Raw genomic sequence first — 12667 nt, forward strand, 5'->3', positions numbered from 1 at the left:
CATTGTTCCTACATTCAAACGGAAGGCCAATGAAGATCAGTATGAGCACAATATCAAAATTGCGGACGTATTAGAAGAGGCGCAGTCCAGTTTTTAGCTTGCAAAATATGACACCGTGAAAGAAAAAACTTGCTGCAGGTATGGACTTAATCGAAAAACGCCAGAAATTAATTCTACTTGCCAATACCTCTGAATACGGCTGGAGTACAGCCCAAGAATACGTATCGCATGACTTGGCTATTGACAGTGAAGACGAGAGGAGAATATGGAAGGCCGAAACGAGAGCGAGCAGAAAAATCAAGGATAAAGTTCAGAAGGCAACGAAGACCCGTACTCGAAGAATTGTCAGCCAACAGGACCTTACCAGTTCCCAGAGTTCGACTTGGCATCAGACACCCAGCACTAGCAAAGGTTACAGTGGTCCCAGACAGGGAGTCTGTTTTGGTTGTGGTCGGCAAGGGCATTACCGTTTTGAATGCAAAGCTATGCCAACAAGTGGAAATCTGCAAACTGGTCCCAGTAGTAGCAAATGACTATTACATGAAAGAAATTTAATCGAGATAAGTACCGATTCTCGTTTCCTCTCTCATAATTTCCGTTTTTCGGATGGGAGTGCTATGCTCGCAGATGGAGATGCGATACCAGGGTGTAGTCCGGTTGTGGTGAGGGGTCGTCTTTTGAAACATATAAATGCATGGTTACATATTTCTGCTTCTAAGTTCGTTATAGATTCTATTAGGTTTGGGTATAAAATACCCTTTTTCTTCAACCCGCCACCTATGTTTCTAAAAAAACAACAGGTCGGCACACAATAATTCTGCTTTCGTTGAACATTCCATTTCTAACTTGCTTTTGTCCACAGCAATCGAGGAGACGCTAGTGCCTCCTTTAGTATGTAACCCTTTGTCAGTGGCTGTCAACAGAGAAGGTAAGAAGCGCCTTATCCTGGACATAAGGCGTGTTAACTTGCACGTTTTCAAGAATAAATTTCGCTTTGAAGACCTGCAAACTGCTCAGGAGATGCTTAAGCCAGGATATTTTTTATTTAAGTTTGATCTTAAATCTGGTTACAACTACATCAATATTTTTCCTGAACATCGCAAGTACCTGGGTTTTTCGTGGGAGTTCGCTGGGAAGCAACGTTATTTTTACTTTTGTGTTTTATTTACCCTTCGGTTTGTGCTTTGTGCCGTATATTTTTACCAAGATGCTTCGCCCATTAGTTAGTAAGTGACGAGGGGAAGGGAAAACTGTTGTGGTCTATCTTGACGACGGCCTTGGTGCCAGTGGTTCACTCAAGTCCGCTTTTGCATGCGCAGCAGCAGTAAAAAGTGATTTAAATAATTTTGGTTTATCAATATGAGCAGAAATGTCAGTGGACTCCAGTTAGTAAGTTAGTGTGGTTGGGAACAGTGCTCGATATGGAGCAAGGTAAGTTTTTTATTACAGTCGATCGACTCAGTCGCTTAGAGGTGACTATCACTGGCATTTTAACTAATTACAGGTTTGTATCAGCCAAGAAAGTGACTCGCGTTACCGGACAGATTGTTTCCATGAGAGTGGGTGCAGGTAATATTGCTTTACTTATGACTAGAGCGCTGTATTGCGCCCTCTATCCTTTGAGTTCTTGGGATAATTATGTTTTATTATCGGAAAGGGCTATTGTCGAACTAAATTTCTGGAAAGACAACGCTCGTTAAGTTAAACGGCGCCCCCATCTGGCACGTTGAAAGAGCAACAAGGCTGGTATACTCCGATGCCTCTGACAAGGCGTTTGGTGGGTAGGTGGTTGAATGTGACAATTCTCAGTTGTGGCAGTGTCTCAGTTCGACACGGAGAGAACTACAAGCAGTTTACAAAGTCTTGTGTAGTATTGTACATTTTCTATCAGGTCGTACTGTCAAGTGGTTTACAGATAACCAGAATGTAGTGTCTATTGTACACAAGGGCAGTATGAAGTCCAATTTGCAGGTTATTGCTTGAGCTATATTTAGTATCTGTTCCCAGCATGGGATTTCTTTAGAATTGGATTGGATTCCAAGGAGTTCAAATGAAAAGGCTGATTATCTTAGTAAAATCATCGATGTAGACGATTGGTCTATTAAGTTAGAGTATTTCAGATTTTTAGATTTTAAGTGGAGTCCTTTCTCAGTTGATAGGTTCGCATCCTCTTACAATGCTAAATGCGATAGATTCAATTCACGCTTTTGGTGTCCAAACACGGAGGCTGTGGACGCTTTTACTCAAGATTGGTCACTAGATAACAATTGGTTGTTACCACCTGCATGCCTCATTGGTAAAGTTATGAGACATTTGGAATTATGCCGGGGTAGGGGTACCATAGTGACCCCATTATGGAGATCGGCGTACTTTTGGCCATTTATTTGTCCAGATGGAGTGCATTTCGCTGCTTATGTAGCAGACTGAATTGAATTGCCAAGCGATTCGAACATTTTTGCTGCAGGCAGGGGCTCAAACACTGTGTTTGGTGGGAAACCGCTAAATTTCCGTATTTTGGCTTTAAATGTAAAGTTCAAAGGTGAAAATGTGTCTAAACATAGCCTTGCAGGCTTTTGTTCTAGTGATAGAGGGTACTGTATTCTTTGCAAGCCATAAAACACGTATTTACATTTTTTGCCGATGACAGATAACTGTGCTGAGCTCAAATGACTGAAATAGTCAAAGTTTTCGTTTTTTGCTGTGATGGCGTCAGATAATGTACCTGGCTCGAGTGATCGATGAATCCATATCAGCCTGTTTTTCTGCAATTTGAATTTTTGCAATGACAATGATTTAGCCAATAGTGCTTGGCTCGATTGATCGAATGCGGTCCATAGCAGCCTGTTTTTTGAAATGTTTGCCATGACAATGGCTTAGCCAATAGTGCTTGGCTCGAGTGATCGACTGAGTTTCCATAGTAGCAGATTTTTTGCTTTTTCAGTTTAGTTGAATATACACAACTCGTCATGTTTTCACTATTCCACCAGATACGGAGGTGTTTAAATTGGGAGTCTGGAAAGATCTAAGAACGAACAAGGAACATGCTCATCTGGTGTCAACATTGGAAGGCACATCACTAGCATCAAGAGCGGACTCCACAGCCAAGAGTTACCTTAACGCATTTAATAGATTCAAAATTCGCCAAAGGATGCGGTTTCCAGGTATTTCCTGCCAATCTTTCCCACGTGTCATTATATCTAACTAGTCTGATTGAGGGCGCAATTTATAGCCAGAAGACGAAACAGTGCGTGGAATCGGCATGCTATAGCATTCAGTGGATGCACACCTTGGCCGGTTTGCCGTTACCTACTCAACATCCTTTTATCAAGAACATTGTGGAATCCTCCAGACTTGGCAAACTACCAATCAAGAAAGAGCCCGTTACAGCAAGTATTTTGTGCAGTCTGGTTGAACCTTATATATATCAAGTTGTAACTTGAAATAAAAAAAATAAAAATTCGAAGAGCATCGGGGAAAATATTAATAATCATCCTTATCAATCGCTTGCTTTATTTTATTCGAATCTATGAAATTCACGATTTTTTTTAACATTGTTGGCAACTTCCGCGCTAAAAAAAGATTGAAAATTTGGGTGTGGTTATTTTGCAAAGTCCTGTTGATGATACGGACGAATATGGTTCTGTGACCCAGGTCGTGCTCCGATCAGGTGACTCTCAGCCAATCAATGATGTTGTAACAAAGCATATTTGACGCTAATTGAAGGGTCGTCGTACAATCCAATCACCGGCGTCGATTCACATAGTTTTTTGTGCTGTGACAGGCTTCAAAATTATTCGCTGAAAAACATATATTTTGACAAACTGATGGAATTTGACCTTAGTTCAAAAAGAAAATACTAGGCTAAGATACATTAGAGTTCGCGCGAATCAGTTTTCTCTGCAAGTTGTGAAATAAAGTAAACCAGAGTAGCGTCGATGATTTTCAGCCCTGAAGGACTTTGAATTGTTCATCGACTGGCCACCAAATAGTTATGGCTATAACTAAATTTGACACGTTTTTCTTTTAAGCCCAATAAATTATTCATACATGTCAAGCTCTGTTCGATTTTTCCAGGGCATGTGGCCGTTCTTAGTCAAAAATATGTTTGTGGGAACACTTTTGCGGTACGTATACGGTATAGACCGAGCTCATTCAATGATCGTGACTTAATTTTAAAAATTTAATGTCAAATTTTACCAGACGTGGACCGATATGGATTCGGTATCGTTATTTTTGGAATTAATCACTAACATTTCCTCGTTTCTCTGCTCTGTCAAAAGGAGTTACCTAGGCTTTTTTCACGTAACTGTCTCATTAAAATTAAAAAAAAAATATTACATCTAGAACAAGCACCCAAAACACGTAACAAGAGGTCCCAGTTCAGTTGCTTTCACGATACAAGTGTCATACAACTATTAGATTTGAAGTGTCGTACAGAATTTAATAATACATGTAGTTAATACTAGTTGTATGTTCACACTTTACTATCAAAACCACCATTTCGACCACTCATGTGCCAGTGATCAGTGTTTGGGCGAGCAATCAATGTTTTCAATGAGCGAGCGAGCGAAAAAAAACGCGATTAAAATGCGGTCGGTTTCCGGTCGGACAAGACCGCGTGGTCGGCAATTAAGCGATAAGCGGTCAATGTAAAAGCGGAAGGTTGGGCGAAATGAGTACTGTATGACCATGTTTCTCCGACGAAGTCTCGACTGACAATAATGCTGACAATGGACGTTAGCAGCTTCTTTAAAAGATATCAGAGATCTGTGTTTATGTTTACTTGCTTTTGCTGGGTTTTTTAGATATAGTGATCTTATGGGGATTAGGGGTTCAGATATTGTTTTTAATGGCACGCACGTTTGCATCACTATCCGAAGCAATAAAAATGATCAGCACAAGAAAGGCAATAAAGTTCACATTGCCAAAACGGGTAATCCTACTTGCCGCATAGCTAAATTAATTCAGTATTTACAGGCAGCAGAGATCCAAGTGGGTTCTGATGTTTTTATTTTCAGACCTCTATACTATAGGAAAGTCGTATCCGGGTTTAGTACCCATTCCTTTAGAATAGGAGGCACTACAGCAGCCGCACATGCGGGTATATCCGATCGTTATCTGATGAGGCATGGCCGTTGGAGATCTGATAAGGCCAAAGAGGGCTATGTGAGAGACGATATGGAAGCCATGCTTGGCGTTACTAAGTCCTTAGGAATTTAAAATATTTATGTTTTCAAGCTGGCGTGCTCGATTACCATGTATCATATTGTACTGAATTTTGTTTTTGTTATTTTACTTTAGGTTTTCCTTGCATTTCCCCTTCTGTTTTTTGTCTATATTAGCTCGTGGCAGCGTGACAACACTCTGAATATTCGGCTGTGCCTACTTTTTTGTTAACCACTGTTGTAAAAACAAAACATGTTATCTCTTGCGGTACAAAGTGAAGCCAGAAATAGATGTTTTGGTGGCACACATTAGAAGGCGCATTTGGCATACCGCATTGGCTTGTGGTAGTGTATTGTGTGACTTGGTCAGTCTAGGCGTTGCCACGTCACAGCCAGCGGCCCCTCAAGTGTGTATTTATTTTTTAATTATTTTCTAGCATTTCAAGAGCTCTTGGGGAGCATGCATATTTGTTTTTTCGCTTAGAATATATTAGGGTGAATATCGCTACCCTCCTTCAGGCGCATTCAGCATGTGGCGGGTGTAGATTTCCAGGCTTATTTTTCCCCTTCATTACGTGGTTTTTATAGCCTTGGTTTTTTCTACACCGCTTTTTGCGCCGGTTACAGGGCACTTGGTGTAGTTATTTATACATTGTATTATTGTATTGTAAATAATGATCATTAATAAATGGCGATTAGTCGTGGTAGCGTGACAACATGCGTGAATATTCGGCTGTGCCTACTTTTTTGTTAACCACTGTTGTAAAAACAAAACTTACCACATTTTTCTATTTCACAAACACTTCCACCAAAGGGACATCAGTATCAACGAGAATAGACCCTTTACTTTATAATATTAGAACGTCATGTGATTTCATGTCAGCAGATAGCCTTGTGGACATTTTGGCAGGACTCCAGAAGACGTACCTCCACTTTATGCAATTTGTTTAAAATTATGCTAATTTATTCATGACGTAGCAGTTTCAATATATTATTTTGGGGGGAAGAGTTAGAAATGGGCATTAGAAATCCTTAGGGGGTCAATACAAAAGAAAGGACCCATTTGCTCGTATCGTGTTGTTGCACGTAACTTGCAGCTGTCAACTGTGTTCGTACTTCGTCGGTTTCGACTGGCTTCCATATGGGGTTGTAATTCTTGTGTTCTGTTTTTCCGACCGGAGCTCTTGATATTCAGAAGTTGCTGTTTATGTTTTTAACGTCTTTCATATCTTGTCTTGTAGGAGTGTGTTGTCCGTGATTTGAACTTACAATCTTTTGAGTTCCCAGCGCACTGTCCTCTCCACTGTACCACAAGTGTCTACACACAAGTGATAGGATGTAAGTCCTATTTATAGGAGCACTGTTCTCACTAGCATTCAAAAATTGTACTAACCATACTAGATTCGAACCATCGATCTCTCGCATTGCTGGCATTGTACATATCCACTGAACCATATGGGTAGTCGTGCAAATGAATGATTTGTTTTCATATTTAGCCTTATTGCAAATTAGTGTTTGCGAAAAATCACTGATCACTGTGTAGACAACTGACCCACAAGACCACAACGGATTGAATGGTTGTGTTTGCATTTGATGAGTGTATATAGCGTGTGTATATATATAGAAATACAACATATTTCTATTATTGAGTTACAATTGTCCAAAAAGTTGCCTATTTTGTGTTTTTACTTGTGTAAACTATATGCATGCCAAAACCCGTTAGTGTACATCTTGCCAATTGGGTGTTTGCCATTGGTAGAGTTGACTTTTCAGAACTCAGAACCTCAGAATCTAGTGTGCGCCCTCAAACAAAGAAATTAAGGTTTATGAATTAGTTCTTGTTTTTTATGGGAAAAGAAAACATTCTGAACTTAAATATAATATTTGTTTACACCAAACAAGACACTTCGTGGTGGGCTTCTTTCGCAGTCAGTAAAATTTACAAAAATGTGTGTTCACTATTTTTTATAAACTGGCTTGGCAATTCCCATCACCAATTAGACTTTTAGATTTAGATTTTTTTCAACAAATCCAAAATCACTCTCGATAATTTTGTTTACTTCACATTTTTACTATGATTACATTTGAAATTTTAATAATTTTAATGGGTATACATATTTTAATGCATACGTGTACACTTACAAAAATACCCCCGAAATAAGAGAATTTAGAATATAGCCTTGACAAAAATGCATTATTTTTATTTGTCTAATATTTTTTTTTCGATCTGGGTAACTTTATATGGAAATCCTAATGAGATTTAAAGTTCAGTTCACAACTGACGGTTTTGCAATATTAGAGCTTGTCAACTTGTCCATGGAGGCTGCAAGATTATTCTTATAAATATTGTATTCACAATTATTTTGTATTTACATTGACCATGAGGTCCACAGTATATTTTTCTTACTGATGTGACTACAATGACTGTGTGAAGTACTCGGCAGTTTTTGTTGTTTTGTCGATTGTTGTCAGTTGTTTGTTTTGTGTTCTTGGAATTTTTGTACAAAAAACAACGGTCAAATACGTATATTATTTCCACTTTGCAGTATATCGTAGACAGTATTTGTATACTTTGTTCTCCACAGTATCCTATCCAGTATCCAGCTTACTATTTAACTAAATTTCGGCGTCCGCAGGGAAAGATTTTACGAAAAAAATAGAATTTACCGGAGCTCAAATTTAACACGTCGTTTATCCAAAGCACGTGTTGTCTATGAGGGCCCACACAGGAAGTAGGACAGATCATGGAACTATAAACCCCATGGACAGATGAAGAGAAATGAACAACGCGATTGTGAATTTGACCATGGGAGTGTCATGAATTTGTTTTTGCGTATCTGTTAACCGACTTAATTAGTTGATTACGAGCGAATTGCTGTGTTATGTTCGTCATCGTTTAGGTCTATTTGAAGTTTTGGACGGAACTTGGATCAGTGATTTGGAACTAATTACCAGATAACCGCCGCTTTTTAGACTACTCATTTTGACAGTTTATATTCATAGTTATTAATGTAGTGAACAATTAATCAAAAGATATGACGTAATCAGTACTTAGTGTGATTGGCTTTATGATTGAAGGTTACGCCTTAGAGTCTTTTTACTGCTTTGTAATTGGTTAGAGTTGTGAAAATGAATAAAGAGAGTTTGAGTTGGTCTTGGGGAGCACAGCACGATAGACGCAGTAGAGAGAGTGCAGTCCTGGAGAGACGAGTCCAGTCCAGGGGCGAGCCTTGAGGCAGTCCATCCAGTCTTGGGCGAGTCTTGTTCAGCCTTGTATCAGGGGGAAAATCTCTTCCCTCGGGGTTCTCCACACTTGTCAGGGGGGAAACTCGTCTCGTCTCTCTATCTCGTCCCCTTGAGGTACGGGATCGGGAAAGTCACTTTAACTTTACAGTCAAATAAGGCACACACAACGAAATACGTTTCAGCTCTCGTCTTAGTCGATCTTTTGGAGCACTCTATAAGACACAGCGCCCTGGGGAAAAGTCCCCAAGACTATCCAAGGCTGAACCAAGACTCGCCCAAGACTGGACTCTCTCAAGGCTCGCCCCTGGACTGGACTCTCTCTCAGACTGGACTCGACTGCCCAAGGCTGCGTCTGTCGTGGAGTATTCGCCAAGACCAACTCAAACTCTCTTTATTCATTTTCAAAACTCTAACCAATTACAAAACAGTAAAAAGACTCTAGGGCGTAACCTTCAATCATAAAGCCAATAACACTAAGTACTGAATACGTCATATCTTTTGATTAATCGTTCACTACATTAATAACTATGGATATAAACTGTCAGAATAGCGACGGTATCTCGTAATTAGTTCCAAATCACTGAGCCAAGTTCCGTCCAAAACTTCAAATAGGCCTACACGATGACAGACATAACACAGCAATTCGCTAATAATCAGTTAATTAAGTCGGTCAAGAGATACGCGAAAACAAATTCATGACACGTCCCTTCACCCAAACTGAGATATGCCTCTCGGCATTGCACGTTCACAAATCAAAGATACCGTCAGCCACTCATCGTCATAGGGTTAAATACAATACTAATAAAAGGAATAAATCAAAAAGAGTAAAACACACTAATTAAGTACAATGATTATAAAGTCTAAATACAATGGTTATAAAGTCACAAATATCAACGGTTATAAATCAAAAAACAAGGGAAAGGCTACCAATCGACTCACTTTTCTCAAACAGTTCGCTGAGGTAACCCGTCGCTTCACTTTCTCCGTTACTAAGGTTACCAACTCTATATCAAAGGTCAAAAAAAACTAAGGCATGGCGGTGTAACCAAGCGATCAGCCAATCGCTGCAGTCGACAGCATGATCACGTGATTACCAGGGATGCGTCTCTCGGTTAAAGCATTGCAAAGCGGTAACTAATAAACAAGGAATAAAAAGCTATTAATCAAACTCCTGTCATATACGCTTATAAACTTCAACTGAACTCACAAGTCGTTAATCTAAACAAAAGTCATAGGGCGGGGAAACAGAATGCAAAGACAAATTCGCTTTCATAATACATTACTTCTCTGGCAATAAAGACGGGAAAGAGACTAAAACGATAGAAACTACTGAATTACATATAAGCCTGTCAATCATGAACAAAAGCTTGCGTTATCAAACAATATAAGCGCACCATACTCCTATCTCAAAAAGACATTAAAAAACGTTACAAAGTGCTCTCAACTCAAAAAGCGTCAGAAGTATTCCGGAAACAACACGTAAACAAAAACAACTCTTAAAACGTCGGTATCTCTGTACTCGACAAATCTCAAAACTCTTAAAAAAACACGTGGGGGCATCATTCCTCCCATCATAATCCGTACTCATAAACTCATAAAAACTCCATTAAACTTCACAAAACTCAAAACACTGTGTTGCAAATACTTGTCCACTGAGGCGCGCTTAAATCGTTATAAAGGACCTCGAACGTCACCAAATATCAGTTCAAAACAAAGATCCGGGCGCTTACATACATAGAATTCAACATCACAAAAAGAAACGGTAAAAACGATAGGAAAAGCAAGCAATACATTACATTACTGAGCAATAGGGTTAGGGTTGTGGAAAAGAGTTCAACGTCCTGCGTTACACAGTGTCAGTTACAGTGTCCAACGAGCGGTTCTCTAAGCAAATAGCTAAAGTCAAAGTCTATAAGCGTCTCTTCTCTTGTCGTTGCGATAGTCCGGGTCGTTCTTTCATCTTCTTGTCTTTAATGTCGCTCAATTCTTAATTATACAGTCCTATCCGGTACTCATCCTTCATAAGGGGTTCAGAGGTCTTCATGTCTTCAGCGTCGTTCATCGGTGCCATACTGCTAACGGTGTTAGTCGTCAAGCGTGATTTCGTCTCTGCCATCGAGCCAGTTAGTTCGGTTCACAAGAAAGACACATCTTCGTCATTTCACTTCTCTTCACAGGATGTCAATGTGTGTTAAACACCTGCCCGGGTTCATCCAAAACGTATCAGGGGGAAAATCTCTTCCCTCGGGGTTCTCCACACTTGTCAGGGGGGAAACTCGTCTCGTCTCTCTATCTCGTCCCCTTGAGGTACGGGATCGGGAAAGTCACTTTAACTTTACAGTCAAATAAGGCACACACAACGAAATACGTTTCAGCTCTCGTCTTAGTCGATCTTTTGGAGCACTCTATAAGACACAGCGCCCTGGGGAAAAGTCCCCAAGACTATCCAAGGCTGAACCAAGACTCGCCCAAGACTGGACTCTCTCAAGGCTCGCCCCTGGACTGGACTCTCTCTCAGACTGGACTCGACTGCCCAAGGCTGCGTCTGTCGTGGAGTATTCGCCAAGACCAACTCAAACTCTCTTTATTCATTTTCAAAACTCTAACCAATTACAAAACAGTAAAAAGACTCTAGGGCGTAACCTTCAATCATAAAGCCAATAACACTAAGTACTGAATACGTCATATCTTTTGATTAATCGTTCACTACATTAATAACTATGGATATAAACTGTCAGAATAGCGACGGTATCTCGTAATTAGTTCCAAATCACTGAGCCAAGTTCCGTCCAAAACTTCAAATATGCCTACACGATGACAGACATAACACAGCAATTCGCTAATAATCAGTTAATTAAGTCGGTCAAGAGATACGCGAAAACAAATTCATGACACTTGTGAGAGTCTTGGGGACTTTTCCCCAGGGCGCTGTGTCTTATAGAGTGCTCCAAAAGATCGACTAAGACGAGAGTTGAAACGTATTTCGTTGTGTGTGCCTTATTTGAATGTAAAGTTAAAGTGACTTTCCCGATCCCGTACCTCAAGGGGACGAGATAGAGAGACGAGACGAGTTTCCCCCCTGACACGTGTGGAGAACCCCGAGAGAGAAGATTTACCCCTGATAGGAGCTTGAACTTCAATTCAAGCTTGTTGGAAAGTACATGGAAAACACTATATATCGGTGGCAATTTTATCGTCTGCGGCCAAGTATTTTATTTTAAAATCAATTTCTTGTGAGCAATGTTTTCGACATTACGTGAACCACATAAATTGTAATAACTTGCTGAAAACCCGTCCGATTTCCATGACTCAAAAGCAGACCTGTAGAACTGACAACACTCTTCCGTAATTACCACTACGCGCATGTTCGCCGACCTTTGACGTCAACTGCGCAGAACAAAAATGATCGTCACACCTCAGGAAGGCGGTGACGGCTGAATAACCAGTGTGACGGCAGCCGGCAGAAGTCATCGACATGAAAGGCGCGTAAACACAAAAGAATAATCAGCTTAAAACAAAAGACACAAGTAGGATTAAAACCAGTTCAGTCTCCTTTTTTTAGCTCCATAGTTCAGGCACAGTTCCTCCTATTCAATTTTAAAATAATTCGAAAAATTATCATTATATATTCGATAAAGTGTCAACAATTTGGGTCAAAACTACCGACGTCGTCATAACACAAATGCAATGACCGATTCTAAAACTGCCCCTGAAGTTCCCAGTCACAAATCATTTGATACCTCGGATAAAAACGACACACACAACCTAATATTCACTCAAGATGTTCCTGACAACTAAATAAACTCAAATAATAGCGTCAATTACGAAATATATTTGAAGAAACTATTACACTACGTTGATTTCTCCGACTCGACCAACGACCGACCTCAGTGACAGCGCTTCAGCGTGAACTATGACGTCATAACTTCAGCTGGAAGGCTGAAACACCCACTGTTTCTCGATCTTAGCTCGTTCACATCTTTTGACAATAGCGTTTCATAACCGGTTGTGGAGGGACTGTGGTTCAGGTGAGTGTGTATCCTGTATGATTCGAACCCATGTCGTTTGTATTGGGCGATTTTTTATTTCCCATATTGGCTACGCCGTAATATGCAACCTCTTCCCCGTTTTATTGTGATTTTGTGAGTGTTTAATGATGTCTTCCTCACCCGTCCGTCACGCCATGGCCCATTTTCAACCACACGGCCATTTTGCAACAAAGTGCGACTCGGCTGAAGCTAGCAGACACTCCTAGC

The sequence above is a fragment of the Saccoglossus kowalevskii genome, chromosome 5, assembly GCF_978046115.1.
Source record: "Saccoglossus kowalevskii chromosome 5, keSacKowa6.1, whole genome shotgun sequence".
In the NCBI taxonomy this organism is placed as follows: domain Eukaryota; kingdom Metazoa; phylum Hemichordata; class Enteropneusta; family Harrimaniidae; genus Saccoglossus; species Saccoglossus kowalevskii.